This window comes from Sciurus carolinensis, chromosome 2 (genome assembly GCF_902686445.1).
Source record: "Sciurus carolinensis chromosome 2, mSciCar1.2, whole genome shotgun sequence".
NCBI lineage: Eukaryota > Metazoa > Chordata > Mammalia > Rodentia > Sciuridae > Sciurus > Sciurus carolinensis.
In genome coordinates this window covers 69,158,567-69,178,966 of record NC_062214.1, presented here as the reverse complement: position 1 = coordinate 69,178,966, position 20,400 = coordinate 69,158,567, and positions in this window count along the sequence as shown.

Here is a 20,400-nt window from a genome sequence, read left to right as displayed (position 1 = left end):
ATGTGACACAGGCTACCCTTTTCTGAGTTTCCAATAACTACTGTCTCACTGCTATCCCAAGTGTCCTCACAATCTCCTTCGTGTCCTTCTGACCTCTGCTGCCACCCAATATCATAATTAATGACAAATGTTTTAGTTTTGGTTATGGCAGCAGCCATGTCCAGATTCCATTTTCTGATTCAGTTACCCATTGCTATGCCATAAACCAGCCCAGAATGTGTAGTAGCTTAAATCAATATCCATTTTGTTGTTCACAATACTGAAAGTTTGAGATGTGAGTGAGTATTGATAGAAACAGGTCATCTTGGTTCTGGAAGTGGAAAGCTCAGGTGGGCTTCCAAGCTTGGAAGATCCAAGCTGCCTGCCAGTTGATGATGGATGTCAGCACAAAGAACCTGGTTCTCCTCTGTGTGGCCTCTCCTCATCCAGGCCTTCTTTCTTTCCATGTGGCCTTTCCAACCAGATAGCCTGGACTTACATAACAGTTGGTTTCCAAAAGGGCAGAAACAGAAGTTACTGGGTTTCTTAAGGCCTTGACTCAGAAGCCACAATGTCATTTTCACTGCTTTGTATCAGTCAAAGAAAGTCATGACGACATTGATATTCAAGAGAAGGGAGAATGGTTTTCACTCTTTGTTGTTAAAAATGCCTTGCAAAGGGCATGCAAGATAGGACTGATTGATTTGACCACTTTTATAGATAACTTGCCTCACAGATAGAAGCAACAATGCAAGAACTCAGTACTCTCTGAGCCCATTTTTGTATCACAGTCTCACACCTGATATTCAAGACATACCCTTGGCTCCCTGGCTTTGTAAGTCAAGTGAGGTCAGAAGAGAGTTAAAACAACAACCAAATGATGTGACTCTGATTTTGTAATGTTCTCATCTATAGGGATTTGCTCTTGTTTAAGCTTAAAAAGACAAACCTCCTCCAAAGGAGACCTGTTCAATTTTGAACAACTCTAAAGACTAGAAAAGTCTTTCATGTGTGAAGTTGAATGCTGCATTTCTATGTCTCTGTCCTCAGGAGTCACTGAAAGGACAGCTACACCCTTATGTACATGGCATTCATTTAGATTTAGATATTTTGACAGTCTTTTTGATTCGAGGTTCAACATCTTCCAAGTTTTTACTTGGTTATTGTATAAAGAAAGTCATGATTTCCAGAAACCTGTGTTTGTGTATAATATAATTCACAGAATGAATTTTGCACAGTATAGTGTGTTAAAGAAGAAAGTATGTAACAGATAATTGAAAGTTGCCAGATACCTAATTGCTATCATTTAAACTTTGAATACCCCCCAAAGGCTCATATGTTGAAGACTTGATCCCCAGTTCATGATGCTATTGGGAGTTGGTGGAACCATGAGCCAAATAAACCTTTTTTCCTTTTAAGTTTATTATCTTGGGCATTTTATCATAATAATGGAAAGATAACTAATGATGCAAATAAATGATTTGTTTAACTGTGTTGAGCATTTGACAAACTTAACCATTTGACTTGCTCTTATGGAAACCTAGTGTTTAGAATGTATCTAATCCCAATTTTTTTATAACTATTTACTGTACCAAAATAGTTGTCTAAATGCAGTGTCCTCTATAGTTGGGTATTTAGTGGATAATGGAAGTAGGAAGCAGTTCTACAAAAATTTTGAGAAAAGCTGAAGGAACATTTTCTCTTTTAAGTTATGAAGAAAAAAAATTTTTTTAAACTCTTCAATGCTTCATGTGCCAAAATAAAAAAAAAATATTGGACAAACATGTATAACTATCTGGTTGAAGAACTATTTCTCCCTGTGGGTGGTGTTTATTTAAGAAGGTGTCTGAAATCCAAAATTAGGGTGAGGTTTTTACTGGTCTGGGAAGGTGGCTATAAAAAGATAAGAATAACAAAAAACTATGACCAATGAAAAGAATGGGAACTTAATCATAGGCTTATCAACCCACGACAAGGAGCCACAAACAGCTTTAATCATTTCTTATGTTATTAAGACAACAACCCCAAATTTTCCTGACAGCAATTTTTGGTGCCAATAATTTGCCTCCAAGTCCTACCTTCCTAATAAAGTCAGACAGTTTTAAAATGTGTATGTGTGGGTTTAAATTTTATAAATAGAAATATATTTGAGGATATATGAAAGGACTATTAATTTCACCCAACAGTTAAGAACTTTAAAAATATTCATTGTCTTATAATTTTTCTTAAGACATTGTAAGTAGGACGGTTGCTTTGAATTTATGAAGACTAACACAGATATAATTAATGACTTTCCTCTTCTGTTTGTATTGCACTTACTTTTTGGAGGCTTAGTAAAAAGGCTATATATAGAAGAAAACAATGTATATATGTAATAATAAGGAAATAATAAGACTATATTAATGAGTTGAAAATAGTCTTTTGCATATATTTAGTTTGAAGATAGTTTCAGATATTTCTCTACATTGGCCCACAAATTGTATGAAAAGATCTTCAAAATTAGATAAATCAAATGTATGCTGGTTGAACACAAAAAAGTACAAACCAAAACCACATAATTTTCTTAAAAGATAAAACAAAGAAGAAGGTTGAAATTGCAGAAATCTTTTTCAACATTGATTCTGAATCCAGAAAGTGATGGTGATGTAAATGTGAACGTACTAAATGCCTCTGAATTGTACACTTAAAATGGATAAAATGGTAAATTTTATGTGTGCTATATGTGTTTTGCCACAATACAAATGATCTTTTAAAAGATGTTTAGTTCACTTAAATATGCCTGAAAATGTACTTTGCCAGGCACCCAAAATCTGGGGTTTGGAGAATAAAGGATAAACCCAAGTTAAATTTGTTGGGCTCACCCTTCTTTTCCCTTGTGGACAACCTACAAAGTGTTCACTAGCTTCTGGACCGATGTGAGTTCAGTTGGAGAATCAACAAGGAAGCAATGTTCGCTTGAGCCCAGGCAGACTTGTGGGCTGGGAGTCTTTGGACATTAGTTGGTCTGAGTTCACTGCTGAGCCAGCTGCAGACAGGAGCCGGCAGGTTCAAGAGCTGTTGATGCTCACAGTGTCCAGCTGGGTCAGCTGACAATGCATGGGGTAGCACAAGCAGCCCTTTATGCCAATTAGAGCCCTGCTGGCTGCACTGACCACAATCCCTCTATTTGTTCCCTTAGGATGCTTGTGGTCTTGGGGCCTTTTGAATTTTTGTTGCTGCAGATGATGTGAAATGTGGGTGGATGATTGTTGTAAGTAGGATTTTCTTTAGATTAGGAAAAAATCCTGGTTAAAAATAAAATAACAATAAAAGGAAAGATGGACAATGCCTGGTGGTACAGTATAGCTCCTGAGCAAACGCTTCCAGCTTCTACCCCTAAAACAACAGGACACAGGTTCTGTCTGTCATTAGCTAAGAGGAATAAAGAATAGGAATTATTAAGATCATTGATATTCTTGCTTTTTAAAAAATGTTTTATCAGTGTATCATAGTTATGCATAATATTGGGGTTCATTTTGACACAGTCATACATGCATGGAATATAATTTGCTCCACTTTGGTCCCTAGCACTTTCTCTTTTCCTCTTGCCCTTTTTTTATAATTGTAATATAGCCCAATTGATGTTGGAACCCAAGTTGGATAAGAATGTGAAGGCTCTTTGGCAGAGAAAATTCTACTTTAATTACAATGCAAAAATACAAATCAAAAAGGTGCATACCACTGGGAGTTGGGATCCAAAATATTTGTGCCACCAAGGAGAAAATGGTCTAACTACAAAACAAGTTGTCATGAGATTATTCAGGGTGTTCTCTGATGTGCATATGGTTAAATAGGAACCTTGTTCAAATTTAGTTTCTCATTTGGTAAATTTTGCATTTCTATCAAACTTTCAGGGGACTCTGCTGCTCTGAGGATCACACTTCAAGTAGCAAGTTTCCAGAGAACTGAGGGGGCTAACGAGGAAGAAACAAGCATTTCAGCTGGATCACTCTTCTAACATGTTAAAAGTTTAAAAATGTAGCTTTGGCTCTAAAGAAACAAACAAAATTCTAACTCAATAAGTGCTATGAAATTGGTCATTCAGACTTGTTTGTTAGAGCTAATGATTCTCAATAAGAGAAGGTACCAATTCTAATGGGGTATTCAAAAATGTAGAAAGTATTAAAAGTTGTATTATCAATGGAAAATGCTACTGTTTTGGTACCTAGGGGCCCAGGATGCTAAGTATTTGACAATGCTTGGGAATGTTCTGAACAAAAAAGAACTGTCCTACCCAAAATGCCAAGAGAACCTCCATTAAGATACCTGGGCCTCATGAGTGGAGACAAATGTCGTGCCCATACCTGAAGCCTCAGACAATTAGGTCTTTGAACATCTCTTTGAGTCTTTACAGCCATTCCTTGGAATCTAAGCAAGATTAATTCCAGGACCTCCCACAGACACTAAAATCAATAGATTCTCAATCTCTTATGTAAAATGACCTATTACTTGCATAGAACCTATGCATATCCTCCTGTATGATTTAAATCATCTCTATATTACTTATGATGCCTAGTACAAGGTAAATGCTATGGTTGTTATACTGTATTATTTAGGGAATAATCACAAGAAAATAGCCTGTACATGTTCAGTACAGATGCGACTCTTTTGAACTTTATTTGATATGTGGTTGGTTGAATCCATGGGTGCAGAACCTACAGACATGGAGGACAGATTGTACAGTCTGAGCAACAGACCCTGTCATGTGTTTTGACTCATGTGTTTAGAATGCGGACCACCCTTGGAATGTTCCAACGGGAAGAGTAGTGCTTCTGTCTCAGACACCACGTGTGGTACATGGTGTGACAAATTCTCCCAATAGAGAATGAGATCAGAAGCAAAAACTTCAGAAAGCCCTCTAAAGTTTGGACTCTTCAAAACTCCAGTAGAGGAAGGAGAGTGGGGAGGGCAGGAGGGAAAAGGGAGTGTCATGAACTGAAATCGATTTCCATGCATGTATGTATGAGTTTGTCGGGATAAACACAACTACTATGTATAATCATAAAGCTCAAAACAAACAAACGAACAAACAAACAAAAAAGTTCAAATGAAAAAATCTGAAAACGGAATGGCCAGTGCTCGCTTTGAGATGACACTCAAATGCACCTCACTCCATCATGGTGCTGTGACCAGCATCCCAACATCAAGAGAAACAGCTCCAAGGTATCCAGGCTTATCAAACTTCCACTACCTTCTTTTCCACAAAAGGAAGAGTCCCACCACCCTAGATTTGCTGACCATCATGCTGGACTCTGACCTCTGATCTCAACAGATAGTGTCAAATATTACAATAAGCATACTAGAAATTCTTACGGAAACAGAGTTGAGATAAAATATATATGTATATATTTTATAGTATATATATATATATTTTATAGTATATATATATATACTAGAACAAAATAGGGGACAAAAGAATGACCATGACAATGTTACAGGAACATGATGCAGACAGAAATTGAAGAAATAAAAGTGATATTGTGATAAATATAATCAACACCTTATAAGGAAAGTATCATTGAGTTTCTTGAGCCTCCACGTTAAGTTCAAGAGTTAGGAAGCTTCTGAAAAGGGTTTGGCAGGATTGGTGTGGTTCAGCCTGGTGAAAAGTTGCTGTGCTGGCTTAGTCTTGGGAACTGCCAGGAAGATGGGAAAAGTCCCCTGCACCCCAGGAGAGCAGCTTCATCATGCTGCTCCCAGTCCCCTCTCACCACACTCCAGTGCCCCACAGGAGATGCTCTGGGACTGCCAACATCACCTCGGTACATTTCAGAAACCCAAAGGACAGGGGAAAAGTTAATCCAATAAAAAAATTGGTTGTGTAAGTAAAATAATGCGTATATAACCCCACAATCATATGTCCGCATGGAAATATTAGCTCTGAGGAGGTTGAACATTTTTCTAGCACTGGCTTCCTGGAAAGCTGGACAATTGTTCTGGTCACAGCAACACTCTTCTGCTGCATGAGAAATGGCTGCACTGATGCAAGAACCAAAAGGTTCTTGACGATTGTGAACATTCTCTTGCCCTGCTTAAATTTTTACTTCTGTGACAGTTCTGTTACTTGGCTAGACAAACCAGGGATTCATCGTTGGGTGTGCATGTGTGCAAGTAAGTGTGCACATACTTCCTGTCAACCTGTAACCTACCTTACACCTGCCATAATTTGAATGTATAGAGAAAAACGTTACCTCTGGTTTATATAATTTCTTGCCTTTCTCAAACACTTCCTATTACTAGCTGCAAAACAAAGCAAACTAACCAAGAGGACCCAGCTAAATGGCCCATCTGATTAAGTTTAGATGCACAGAAGATTTCAAACAGCCCCTTGGGCATTGTCTAACCTCCTCACCTAGACATATACTGCTGTGCTCTGCATGGTGTCCTGTGGCCAGTTGTATGACTGTGGGTCTCAGTGATGACTGTGTCTGTCTCAGTGCTGGGCTCTCTGCTTGATTCTGAGATGAGGCCTTGGCTAGTGATTCATGGTGAAACTTGCAGGTTCTGGAATCATTCTTGTGGGGCCATGCCCCTTGACAGATCCAGCTTCTTCATCTCACCAGTTGAGACCCCTCCAAGTGCCAGAAGCACCCTCTACAGTACTTTAGACTCTCCTATAGCCTTGCTTCTCTCCCTAACCATGGACTTGAGGCTAGCCCAGCACCTCTGGAACACTCCTTTCTTTTGAAGCTTCACAAGGTACGCTCAGTCCCTATTTTAGGCTGTCTTTTACCCACTATCCATCAGACAGGACGAAGTAGGCTTTTCTTTTTATTTCCTCTATCATGTTCTTCTCCTACTACATTGAAGAAAATCGCAGGGTCCAGCAGAGGTAGATGGAAGGAATTTTCATCTACACTGTAGGAGATGGTTCAGGCTTCAAGGTAGGCCATCCTACTGGCAGCTAAAAGAATCTACCAAATCTATAAAGCCTGGATTTCAAGCTAGCATCTTGCCAAAGAGGACACATACCTGCTCTCAACCCCAGCCAATTAACTCCCTGACTCTAAGATGAGAGTCTGGAATACAATGTGGCTTAAAGATAAAATGCGTTAGCTTTTTGTTTGTAAAATACTGTCTCTATTATAGCTATTTTACATTGTCTTGGAGGAAAAAAATAAAACAAAGCAATAAATAATTATGTAATTCAGCAGATGAAAAAGACAAAGAAAACCATCATAAGAACTTTCCTAATTGTAAAAATTGGCAATCAATCCCATTTTAAATATTGACTCTTTGACTACGCCTGTATGTCTAGAATGCAGGTTGTTACTTGTACACGCAATTGTATTTGCACTTGTGCCCCTGTCCTCTTTTCAACCTCACGCCACTAATCTACGTTGACCCTCACAAAAAGAAAGTGAGTACTTGAATGTCAGGGCATGTGACTTGCATTCTAGGACATATTGTAACTTCCAGAGCACTGAGTCAGCAGTCTAATGGTTTAGACTTCCTACTCCTGACAGCTGTTTATTTCTTTCAGTGTAATTTCAGAGAAAAATATCCAGAAGGGATTCACTGCCCTAGTTCTATCAGAAAACATATGTAAGATATTGTGTAGTTTTATAGCACAAAAATCTAACACTAAATAATCACATCATAAAATGGTTATACTTTCAGTTATAATTTATCTTCTATCAGGCAAAAAGGTGTTTAAATCACACAGCTGATACCTTGTGGAGATATAATGAGATCATGAATGGAGACACAGAGGGTGAGAAAGTTTTCCCAGTGCTACTTTAAGACAATCAGAGAATGATAGAATTTGAAAGACCCTTCAACTCTACACAAATCAGGCCCTATTTTCTACATCTAAAAAAAGCAGACTGGCTATCTTCCAGCAGATGAGAAGGGCTCTTCAAAGATCGGAAAGACTTGGGATTATAGTTGGTCATGCATAAGGAGGCCCAGATCAAAAGGTGTCAGCCCATTAGGCTCAGAATGAAGCCAGGAACCTGGTCAACAGGAAAAACCAAGACCCAGAGGGCCATCAAGGCAAAAGCAGTCCCCAGGGAACATTGGCTTCCAGAAGCTGGGGGCTCCGGCAGCTTCTGGCAGATGGCAGTTTGTATACATGAGGTAACTCTGACTGATCTGATGCCAGCTCTTCTCCTGTGGTGCTACTGATTTAAAGCAACTACTAAGAAAATAACTAAAGGAAAAATAGTCAAAACATTAACAAAAGAATTAAAATCTTACAGTAGGAGTGATCTACTCATTACAAAAGAAATAAAGGAGGAAGAGTTATGACACTAACAAAACAAAACAAAAAAAATCACATGTAAAATAAATACCAAAATGAAAGATACCGTTTCAATCATATAAATAATAACATTAAGTGTGAATAGACTAAACACTCCAAATAAAAGGCAGAGATTGTCGGACTGGACTTGACAAGATTTGGTTACATGCTGTCTGCAAAAGACATTTTACATTCAAAGAGGTTAGAAGTAAGAGGATATGTAAATAGTAACTTTGTAAAACCCGAATGGTTTCCTTTTTTTTTATTGTAAACAAATGGGATACATGTTGTTTCTCTGTTTGTACATGGCGTAAAGGCATACCATTTGTGTAATCATAAATTTACATAGGGTAATGTTGTTTGATTCATTCTGTTATTTTTTCCCTTCCCTCCGCCCCTCCCACCCCTCTTTTCCCTCTATACAGTCCTTCCTTCCTCCATTCTTGGCCCCCTCCTTAACCCTAACTCTAACCCTAACACTAACCCCTTCCACCCTCCATTATGTGTCATCATCCACTTATCAGCGAGATCATTCGTCCTTTGGTTTTTTGAGATTGGCTTAATCTCACTTAGCATGATATTCTCCAATTTCATCCATTTGCCTGCAAATGCCATAATTTTATCATTCTTTATGGCTGAGTAATATTCCATTGTATATATATATATCTATATATATCTATGTCTATATCTATCTATCTATCTATCTATCTATCTATATATATATACCACAGTTTCTTTATCCATTCATCAACTGAAGGGCATCTAGGTTGGTTCCACAGTCTGGCTATTGTGAATTGAGCAGCTATGAACATTGATGTGGCTGTATCTCTGTAGTATGCTGATTTTAAGTCCTTTGGGTATAGCCAAGGCGGAATGGTTTCCTAATACCAAACAAAATAAACTAGACAAAGAAGTAGTTAAATATAAAGGGGACTTTAATTTTAAAAAATTTTAGGTACATAGTTTACATTAGGGGATTACCCTTTGGTACCTTTTGAATGAATCAAACAACATTACCCTATGTAAATTTATGATTACACAAATGGTATGCCTTGACTCCATGTACAAACAGAGAAACAACATGTATCCCATTTGTTTACAATAAAAAAAAAAGGTACTAGGGCTCTGTGTTCACCATTACAATATCATTCAAAATATCACTCACCCCCAAAATACCCTGTGCTCTTCCTGTTCATACTTCTTTACTCTGCCTGGTGGCAAGCCGGCATCCAGCAATCTTTTCTATTATCTTTATGATTTCACTTTCTCCAAATACTGTGTAGTTGGAATCAAACAATATGTTGCTTTTTCAGACTGTCCTCTTTTACTTAGCAATACACATTTAAAGTTCCTTCATGTAATTTTCTTTATTGCCAAATAATATTCCATTGTGTATATACACCAGATTGTTTTTCCATTCACCTATTGAAGGATGTCTTGGTTGCTTCCAAGTTTTGGCAATTATGAATGAAGTTGCCATAAATGTTCACATGCAGATTTTTGTGTAGGCCTGCATTTTCAGTTCATTTGGATAAATCCAAAGCCATATGATTGATGGATCACATGGTAAGATTATTTCATTTTGTAAAAAACCTCCAAACTGTCTTCTAAAATGAGTGTGCCATTTTACATTTGCATGAGCAATGTGTTACAGTTATAGTAAATGTAATTATAGTAGAGTTACAGTATTGTGAATGCTACAAAAAAAAGTTATAGTTGCTGCACATCCTCACTATCATTTCTTGTTAGCATTTTGGTTTTTGACTGTTCCAATAGATGTGTAATGGTATTTCCTAGCTGTTTTTATTTGCACTTCCCTAATGACATATCATGTTGAGCATCTTTTCATGTAATAATTTCTCTTCATGAGGTGTCTGTTTAGATCTTTTGCCCATTTTAAAAAATTGGGTTTGTAAATTTCTTATTTTTGAGTTTTAAGAATCCTTTGTATATTTTGGAAAACAGTCCCTTATCAGATAAGTCTTTTGCAAATGTTTTCTCCCAGTTTGTGACTAGATTCTTATTCTCTTGATGGTATCTTTTGCAGAGCAGAAGTTTTTTATTTTAATGAAGTACAGTTTATCAATTCTCTCTTTCATGGTTTGTCTCTTTGATCTTGTGTCCAAAATAACCATCATAACCAAAATTTTCTTATATTGTCCTCTAGGAATTTATAATTTTGCATTTAAGTCTATGATGCATTTTGAAATAATATTTGTGAAAGGTTTAAGGTCTGTTGGATAGATTGATTTTTTTTGTATGTACCTGCCATTTGTTCCAGCTTCATTAGTTTAAAAGGCTTCACTTCACCCTCTTTTGGTCCCTTTCCGCTCCCTCCCCTTTTATTCCCTTTGCTCTTTTGTCAAGGATCAGGTGACTTATTTACATGGGCCTAATTCTAGGCTCTCTATTCTCTTTCGTTGTCCTGTTTGTCTATTCTCTCACTAAAAACATGCAGTCTTGACTGCTGTAGCATTAAATTAAATCTTGAAGTTAAGTAGTGGCAGTTCTCTAACTTTGCTCTTCTCTTTCAATATTGTATTGTTATTCTAGGTCTTTTGGCTCTCCACATAAACTTTGAATCAGTTCATATACACAAAATAGCATGCTTGAATTTTGATTGGGATTGCATTGAATCTATAAATGAAATGTGAAAGAACTGATACTTAACAATATTGAGTTTTCCTACTGATGAACAAGGATTATCTTTCCATTTATTTAATCTTTTATTTTTTATCAGTGTGCTGTTGTTTTTTTCATATAGATCTTATACATGTTTTATTAGACTTTTAGCTAAGTATTTTATTTTGGGTAGTGCTAACATATATGGTACTGTATGAAATTTCCAATTTCACTTGTTTATTGTTGTTATATGGGAGAGACATTGACTTTTTACATATTCTCACTTCCTACAAACTTGCTATAATTGCTTATTAGTTACAGGAACTTTTCTGGGTTTTTCTGTTTGTTTGCTCGTTTTCATAAATTCTATGGATTTTCCACATAGACAATCAGGTCACTTGTGAATACAAGCAGTTTTATTTCTTCCTTCCCAATTTCACACCTTTTATTTCCTTTCCTTGTCTTATTGCATTGGTTAGAATTCCAGTGCAATAATGAATAGACTGGTGAGAGGGACATCCTTGTCTTATTCTCATTCTTAGGGAAAAACATTCCTCTACTCTACTAATTTCCCTTTGATTTTCATGTGACAATGCCTCACACACACATCTTTCTTTTTCTTTTTGCTCTCTGTCTTCCACATATGAGAAAACATGCAAACCTTGACCTCCTGAGTTTGTCTTGTTTCATTTAACATAATGTTCTCAAGTTCCTTCTATTTTCTTGCAAATGACATAATTTCTTTTTTCTTTATGGGTGAATAAAATTCCATTATATTCATATATAAGCATAAATATATGACTGAATATATATATGAATATATATATAAGAATATGAATATATATATGAATATATATATATATATATATATATAAAAACATGGGTACGCATGTATCACTATAGTAATGACTAATTCTTTAGGATAAATACTGAGGAATGGTATAACTGGGTCATATGGTCTTTCCATGCTTAGTCTTCTGAGAAACCTCCATACTGATTTCCATAGTGGTTATACTAATTTACAATTCCACCAAGAGTGTTTAAGTGTTCCTTCCCCAACACCCAACATCCTCTCCAGCATTTATTATTGTTTATATTCTTGATAGCTGCCATTCTAACTGGAATGAGATTTGCATTTCCCTAATTATTAATGATGTTTAACATTTTTCCATATATTTGTTGACCATTTGTATTTCTTCTTTTGAGAAGTGTCTACTTAGTTCATTCATAGAAAATAGTTTTAAATACATTAATTCTGCACGTAATGCATATAATATATTAATAATATATAAAAAGTATTTGTTTTACTAATATTTTGTGGAATTTTGCATCTATGCTTATGAACAATACTAGTTTGAAAATTTGACTTCTTATAATATCCTAGTCTGGGTATTGTACAAAGGTTATTCTGGCCTCATTGAATGACTTAGGATGCATTTTCTCTGTTTCCATTTTGTGAAAGAGATTGTAAAGAACTGATGTCATTTCTTTCTTAAACATTTGATAGACTCCACCAGTGAATCCACTTGGGCATGGTATTTCCTCTTTTAATGTTGTTTTTTGCTTTTTTTTTTTTTTTGTCTTCAAAAAATAATTCCTGAGAGACGATCCAAGATGGCAGACTAGAGGGTGACTGCATCTCCTGTCACTCCAGAACCCAGGATTCAAGAAGGGGAGGCATTGAAAGACTCGGACTAAAATAGAGCCACGGGGTGAGTCTCCCCCACCGGGTGAAGCTTGGCCTGGGCGGCAGGCCTGGATAGAGGTGGCTTCTCAGAGCATGGCAGGGCAGCTAGAGTCTTCCCCAGGTAGCCCTGCTCCCTCCAGCGGCAGGCTCCTTCTACATGGCCAGCTTCTCGGAGCAGGCCCCCCAGTGAGAGCCTTTCTGCACAGAACCAGCTCCAAGTCCCGGAGCCAGCGGCGAGCTCCAGCCTGCAGGCAGCTTCAGGGACCAGGATAGGGCAGCCAGGGACTTCCCCAAACAGCCCTGCTCCCTCCAGCAGCAGGCTCCTTTCACAGCCAGTTTCTTGGAGCAGACAGTCCAGTAAGAGCCTTTCCACACAGAGCCAGCTCCAAGCCCTGGAACCAGTAGAGGGCTAGGGGCAGCTTTCTTCGGAAGCACTGCATTATCAAGTTCCTCCAAGACTTCAGGCTACTGAAGGCTGGGAAGTGATATACTGGAAATCTACAGGGACACTATAAGCCAATAGAGGAAATCTGCAATATCTCAGAGTCCCACTGACATCTGACCAATATGAGAAAACAAGGGAAGAAAATGTCCCAAACAAACCTAGATACTATATCAATAAAACCCAATGACAGCACAGCAGAAGAAATGTCAGAAAGGGAGTTCAGAATGTACATAATTAAAACAATCAGGGAAGCAAACGAGGAGATGAAGTATCAAATGCAGGCATTGAAGGAGGAGATGAAAGAGCAAAAACAGTCATTAAATGATCGCACCAATCAACAGTTAAAAGAGCAAATACAGGAAGCAAGAGATCATTTCAATAAAGAGTTAGAGATACGGAAAAAAAAAAAAAAACCAGAAATCCTTGAAATTAAGGAAACAATAAACCAAGTGAAAAACTCCACAGAAAGCATAACCAATAGGATAGAACACCTGGAAGACAGAACCTCAGACATTGAAGACAAAATATTTAATCTTGAAGAGAAAATATTTAATCTTGAAAACAAAGTTGACCAAACAGAGAAGATGGTAAGAAATCATGGACAGAATCTACAAGAATTATGGGATATCATGAAAAGGCCAAATTTAAGAATTATTGGGATTGAGGAAGGCTTAGAGAAACAAACCAAAGGAATGAACAATCTATTCAATGAAATAATATCAGAAAATTTCCCAAATCTGAAGAATGAAATGGAAAAACGAGTACAAGAGGCTTATAGGACTCCAAATATACAAAATTATAACAGACCCACACCAAGGCACATTGTTATGAAAATACCTAACATACAAAATAAAGACAGACTTTTAAAGGCCGCAAGAGAAAAGAATCAAATTACATTCAGGGGGAAACCAATAAGAATATCAGCAGATTTTTCAATCCAGACCCTAAAAGTTAGAAGGGCCTGGAACAACATTTTTCAAGTTCTGAAAGAAAACGGATGCCAACCAAGAATCTTATACCCAGCAAAACATACTTTCAGATTTAATGACGAAATAAGATCCTTCCATGATAAACAAAAGCTAAAGGAATTTACAAAAAGAAAGCCGGCATTACAGAACATTCTCAGCAAAATATTTCATGTGGAAGAGATGAAAAACAATGATGCAAATCAGCAACCAGAGGAACTAGCCTAAAGGAATAGCCAAATAAAGGAAAAACCAAATCATGTCAAAAAATAAAAATGAGTCAAATGACTGGGAATACAAATCATATCACAATGATAACCCTGAATGTTAATGGCCTGAACTCATCAATCAAAAGACATAGATTGGCAGATTGGATTAAAAGAAAAATCCAACAATATGCTGCCTGCAAGAGACTCATCTCATAGAAAGAGATACCCATAGACTAAAGGTGAAAGGATGGGAAAAAACATACCATGCACACGGACACAGCAAAAAAAACTGGAGTATCCATCCTCATTTCAGATAAGGTGGACTTCAAGTCAAAACTAGTCAGAAGGGATAAAGAAGGACATTACATACTACTTAAGGGATGCCTAAATCAGCAAGACATAACAGTCATAAATATCTATGCTCCAAACATTGGCTCATCCATGTATGTCAAACAAATCCTTCTCAATTCCAGAAATCAAATAGACCACAACACAATAATACTAGGCGATTTTAACACTCTTCTCTCACCACTGGATAGATCCTCCAAACAAAAATTGAATAAAGAAACCATGGATCTCAATAACACAATCAGGGGGCTGGGGAGATAGCTCAGTTGGTAGAGTGCTTGCCTTGTGAGCACAAGGCCCTGGGTTCAATCCCCAGTACCCCCTCCAAACAAAAATTGAATAAAGAAACCATGGATCTCAATAACACAATCAGGGGGCTGGGGAGATAGCTCAGTTGGTAGAGTGCTTGCCTTGTGAGCACAAGGCCCTGGGTTCAATCCCCAGTACCCCCCCCAAAAAAAAATCAAAAAAAAAATAACACAATCAACAATTTAGACTTAATGGACATATATAGAATATACCACCCAACAAAGAACGAATATACTTTCTTCTCAGCAGCACATGGATCCTTCTCTAAAATAGACCATATTTTATGCTACAAAGCTACTGTTAGCAAATACAAGAAGATAGAGATACTACCTTGTACTCTATCAGATCATAATGGATTGAAATTAGGAATAAATGACAGAATAAAAAACAGAAACTTCTCCAATACCTGGAGATTAAATAATATGCTATTATATGATGAAATTCTTAGAAGTAAACAAGAACAAAGACACATCATATCAAAATCTCTGGGACACTATGAAAGCAGTACTTAGAGGAAGATTTATTTCATGGGGCGCATTCAACAAAAGAAGTAGAAATCAACAAATAAACGACTTAACACTACAGCTCAAAGCCCTAGAAAAAGAAGAGCAGAACAACACTAAAAGTAGTAGAAGACAGGAAATAGATAAAATCAGAGCCGAAATCAACGAAATTGAAACAAAAGAAACAATCAGAAAAATTAACAAAATAAATAGTTGGTTCTTTGAAAAAACAAACAAAATTGATAAAGCCTTAGCCACACTAACAAAGAGAAAGAGGGAGAAAACTCAAATTACTAAAATTCGGAATGAACAAGGAAATATCACAACAGACACGATTGAAATACAAAACATAATTAGAAGCTATGTTGAAAATCTATACTCCAACAAAACAGAAACCTCAAAGACATCAATAAGTTTCTAGAGACATATGAATTACCTAAACTGAATGAGGAGGATATACACAACTTAAATAAGTCAATTTGAAGCAATCAAATAGAAGAGGTCATCAAAAGCTTACCAACAAAGAAAAGTTCGGGACCAGATGGGTTCTCAGCCGAGTTCTACAAAACCTTTAAAGAAGAGCTCATTCCAATATTTCTCAAAGTATTCCATGAAATAGAAGAGGAGGGAACCCTCCCAAACACATTCTATGAAGCCAATATCACCCTGATACCTAAACCAAACAGAGACACATAGAGGAAAGAAAATTTCAGACCAATATCCTTAATGAACATCGACGCAAAAATTCTCAACAAAATTTTAGCAAATTGCATACAAAAATACATTAAGAAGATAGTGCACCACGATCAAGTGGGTTTTATCCCAGGGATGCAAGTTTGGTTCAACATCCGGAAATCAATAAATGTCATTCACCATATCAACAGACTTAAAGTCAAGAATCACATGATTATTTCAATAGATGCAGAAAAAGCATTCGATAAAATACAGCATCCCTTCATGCTCAAAACACTAGAAAAAATTGGGGTAGTGGGAACATTCCTTAACATTGTAAAGGCCATCTACACTAAGCCCATGGCCAATATCATTCTAAATGGTGAAAAACTGAAAGCATTCCCCCCCAAAACTGGAACAAGGCAGGGATGCCCTCTTTCACCACTTCTATTCAACATCGTCCTTGAAACTCTAGCCAGAGCAATTAGACAAACCAAAGAAATTAAAGGGATACGAATTGGAAAAGAAGAACTCAAACTATCCCTGTTCGCTGATGACATGATTATATATTTAGAGGAACCTGGAAATTCCACCAGAAAACTTTTAGAACTCTTAAGTGAATTCAGTAAGGTAGCAGATTACAAGATCAATGCTCAAAAATCTAATGCATTTTTATACCTAAGCGATGAATCTTCAGAAAGAGAAGTTAGGAAAACTACCCCATTCACAATAGCATCGAAAAAAATAAAATACTTGGGAATCAATCTCACAAAAGAGGTGAAAGATCTCTGCAATGAGAACTACAGAACACTAAAGAAAGAAATTAAAGAAAACCTTAGAGGATGGAAAGATCTCCCATGTTCTTGGATAGGCAGAATTAATATTGTCAAAATGGCCATACTACCTAAAGTGCTATACAGATTCAATGCAATTCCAATTAAAATCCCAATGATGTACCTTGCAGAAATAGATCAAGCAATTATGAAATTCATCTGGAAGAATAAAAAACCTAGAATAGCTAAAGCAATCCTAAGTAGCAAGAGCGAAGCAGGGGGTATTGCAATACCAGATCTTCAACTCTACTACAAAGCAATAGTAACAGAAACGGCATGGTATTGGAACCAAAATAGACAGGTAGATCAATGGTACAGAATAGAGGACATGAACACGAACCCAAATAAATACAATTTTCTCATACTAGACAAAGGTTCCAACAATATGCAATGGAGAAAAGATAGCCTCTTCAACAAATGGTTTTAGGAAAACTGGAAAACCATATGCAACAGAATGAAATTAAACCCCTATCTCTCACCCTACACAAATCTCAACTCAAAATGGATCAAGGACCTTGGAATCAGACCAGAGTCCCTGCATCTTATAGAAGAAAAAGTAGGTCCAAATCTTCAACTTGTTGGCTTGGGATCAGACTTCCTTAACAGGACTCCCATAGCACAAGAAATAAAAGCAAGAATCAACAACTGGGATAGATTCAAACTAAAAAGCTTTCTCTCAGCAAAGGAAACTATCAGTAATGTGAAGAGAAAGCCTATAGAGTGGGAGAATATCTTTGCCACTCATACTTCAGATAGAGCACTAATCTCCAGAATCTATAAAGAACTCAAAAAACTCTACACCAAGAATACAAATAATCCAATCAACAAACGGGCTAAGGAAATGAACAGACACTCCACAGAAGATGTACAAGCAATCAACAGATATATGAAAAAATGTTCAACATCTCTAGTAATAAGAGAAATGCAAATCAAAACTACCCTAAGATTCCATCTCCCCCCAATTAGAATGGCGATTATCAAGAACACAAGCAACAACAGGTGTTGGCGAGGATGTGGGGAAAAAGGTACACTCATACATTGCTGGCGGGGTTGCAAATTAGTGCAGCCACTCTGGAAAGCAGTGTGGAGATTCCTCAGAAAACTTGGAATGGAACCACCGTTTGACCCAGCTATCCCACTCCTTGGCCTATACCCAAAGGACTTAAAATCAGCATATTACAGAGATACAGCCACATCAATATTCATAGCTGCTCAGTTCACAATAGCCAGATTGTGGAACCAACCTAGATGTCCTTCAATTGATGAATGGATAAAGAAACTGTGGCATATATATACAATGGAATATTACTCCTCCATAAAGAATGATAAAATTATGGCATTTGCAGGCAAATGGATGAAATTGGAGAATATCATGCTAAGTGAGATAAGCCAATCTCAAAAAACTAAAGGACGAATGATCTCGCTGATAAGTGGATGATGACATATAATGGGGGGTGTTAGGGGTTAGCGTTAGGGTTAGGGTTAGGTTTAGGGTTAGGGTTAAGGAGGGTGGCAGGAATGGAGGAAGGAAGGACTGTGTAGAGGGAAAAGAGGGGTGGGAGGGCTGGGAGGGGTGGGGGGAAAGGAAAAAAAATAACAGAATGAATCAAACAACATTACCCTATGTAAATTTATGATTACACAAATGGTACGCCTTGACTCCAGGTACAAACAGAGAAACAACATGTATCCCATTTGTTTACAATAAAAAAAAAAATCCCAACTTTGTTGAGCTGTAATAGCTATATGAAAACTTCATATAATTAATGTATATAATTTGGTAGGTATGGATAAATGTATACACTCATGTTATTATTATCACAATACAGGTAGTAAATATATCCATCACTTCCAAAAGATTCTTTGTGTCATCCTCCTTTTTAGTGTTAAGAACACTTAACATAAGATGTTAAAAAATAATTTAGTACACAAAGGCTTACTGTTAACTGTAGGTAATATGTTGCACAGCATATCTCTGGAACGTAATCATCTAGCATAAGGGTAACTTTACACACATTAAACAAACCCCTCTCTCCCTTCCTCCATTTCCTTGGTAACTATTATTTTATTGTTTATCTCAGTACTTTTGACTATTTCGGGTATCTCATATTAGAGGGATCATACATTCTGTGACTGGTTTATTTCACTTAACATAATGTCCTCTAGGTTTATCTATGCCACAAATGACAGTATTTCCATTTTTTTGGTTTTTTTTTTTTTTTTTTTTTTTTTTTTTTTGATACCAGGGATTGAACTCAGGGGCACTCGGCCACTGAGCCATATCCCCAGCCCTATTTTGTATTTTATTTAGAAACAGGGTCTCACTGAGTTGCTTAGCATCTTGCTTTTAATGAGGCTGGTTTTGAACTCACAATCCTCCTGCCTCAGCCTCCTAAGCCACTGCAATTACAGACATGAGTCACTGTAACTAGCCTATTTCCCTTTTTGAGGCTGAATAGTAAGTATTCCATTGTTGTATATAACACCACATTTCCTTTTTCTTTTTAAATTAATGTTTGTTTCTATTTTATTTTATATTTTGGTACTGGGGATTGAACTCAAGGGCACTGAACCATTGAGTCATATCCCAAGCTCTTTTTCTTTCTTTTTTTTTTTTTCTTTTGAAACATGGTCTCTTTAAGTTGCTTAGAGCCTCACCAAGTTGATGAGGCTGACATTGAACTTGTGATCCTCTTGTCTGTGCCTCCAGAGTCTCTGGGATTACAGGCATGTGCTACCACACCCAGCACCACATTAATTTATCCTAAATTAATATGTCTATGGACATTTGGGTTGTTCCTGTTATGTTGGCTATTTGTGAATAATGCTGCTATAAACATGGAAGTGCAGATGTGTCTTTGAGATACAAATTTCAATTCTTTGGGATATATATCCAAGAATGGAATTCTGAATCATATGATAATTCTATTTACAGTTTTGGAGGAACTTCTATATTGCTTTCCATTATATATACTCAGCAACAGCATAAAATAAGGTCCAATTTCTGCATAACCTTGCCAGCACTGGTTTTTTTTTTTTTTTTTTTTTTGCTATTGAGTTTTAGGAATTTCTTATGTACTTTGGAAATTAATTCCTTGTCACATATGGCTTGCAAATATGTTCTCCCATTCTGTAGGTTACCTTTTCACTCTGTAAATTTGTTTGCTGTGGCAAACCTTTTTAGTTTAACCCAATCTAAGTTTTCTAGTTTTACTTCTGTTGCCTCTGTTTTGGGCTTCGTGTCAAAAAAAAAAAAATCACTGCCCCGACCAATGTCAGAAAGCTTTCTTTTTAATATTTCACTATGGTAACTTTACATTTCAAGTCTTATGTTTGTGTTTTTCTGTTCATTGCAGTGCTGGAGATCAAACTCAGGACCTTACACATGCTAGGCAAGCACTCTACCACTGAGCCTCAAATCTTTTCTATGTTTAAATCTATTTTGAGTTTATTTTTGTAGATAGTGTGAGGTAACAGTCCACACATTTTTGTGTTAGTCTGTGTATTTGGAATTCTTAATATATTTAAATTATTTCAATTTTATAGT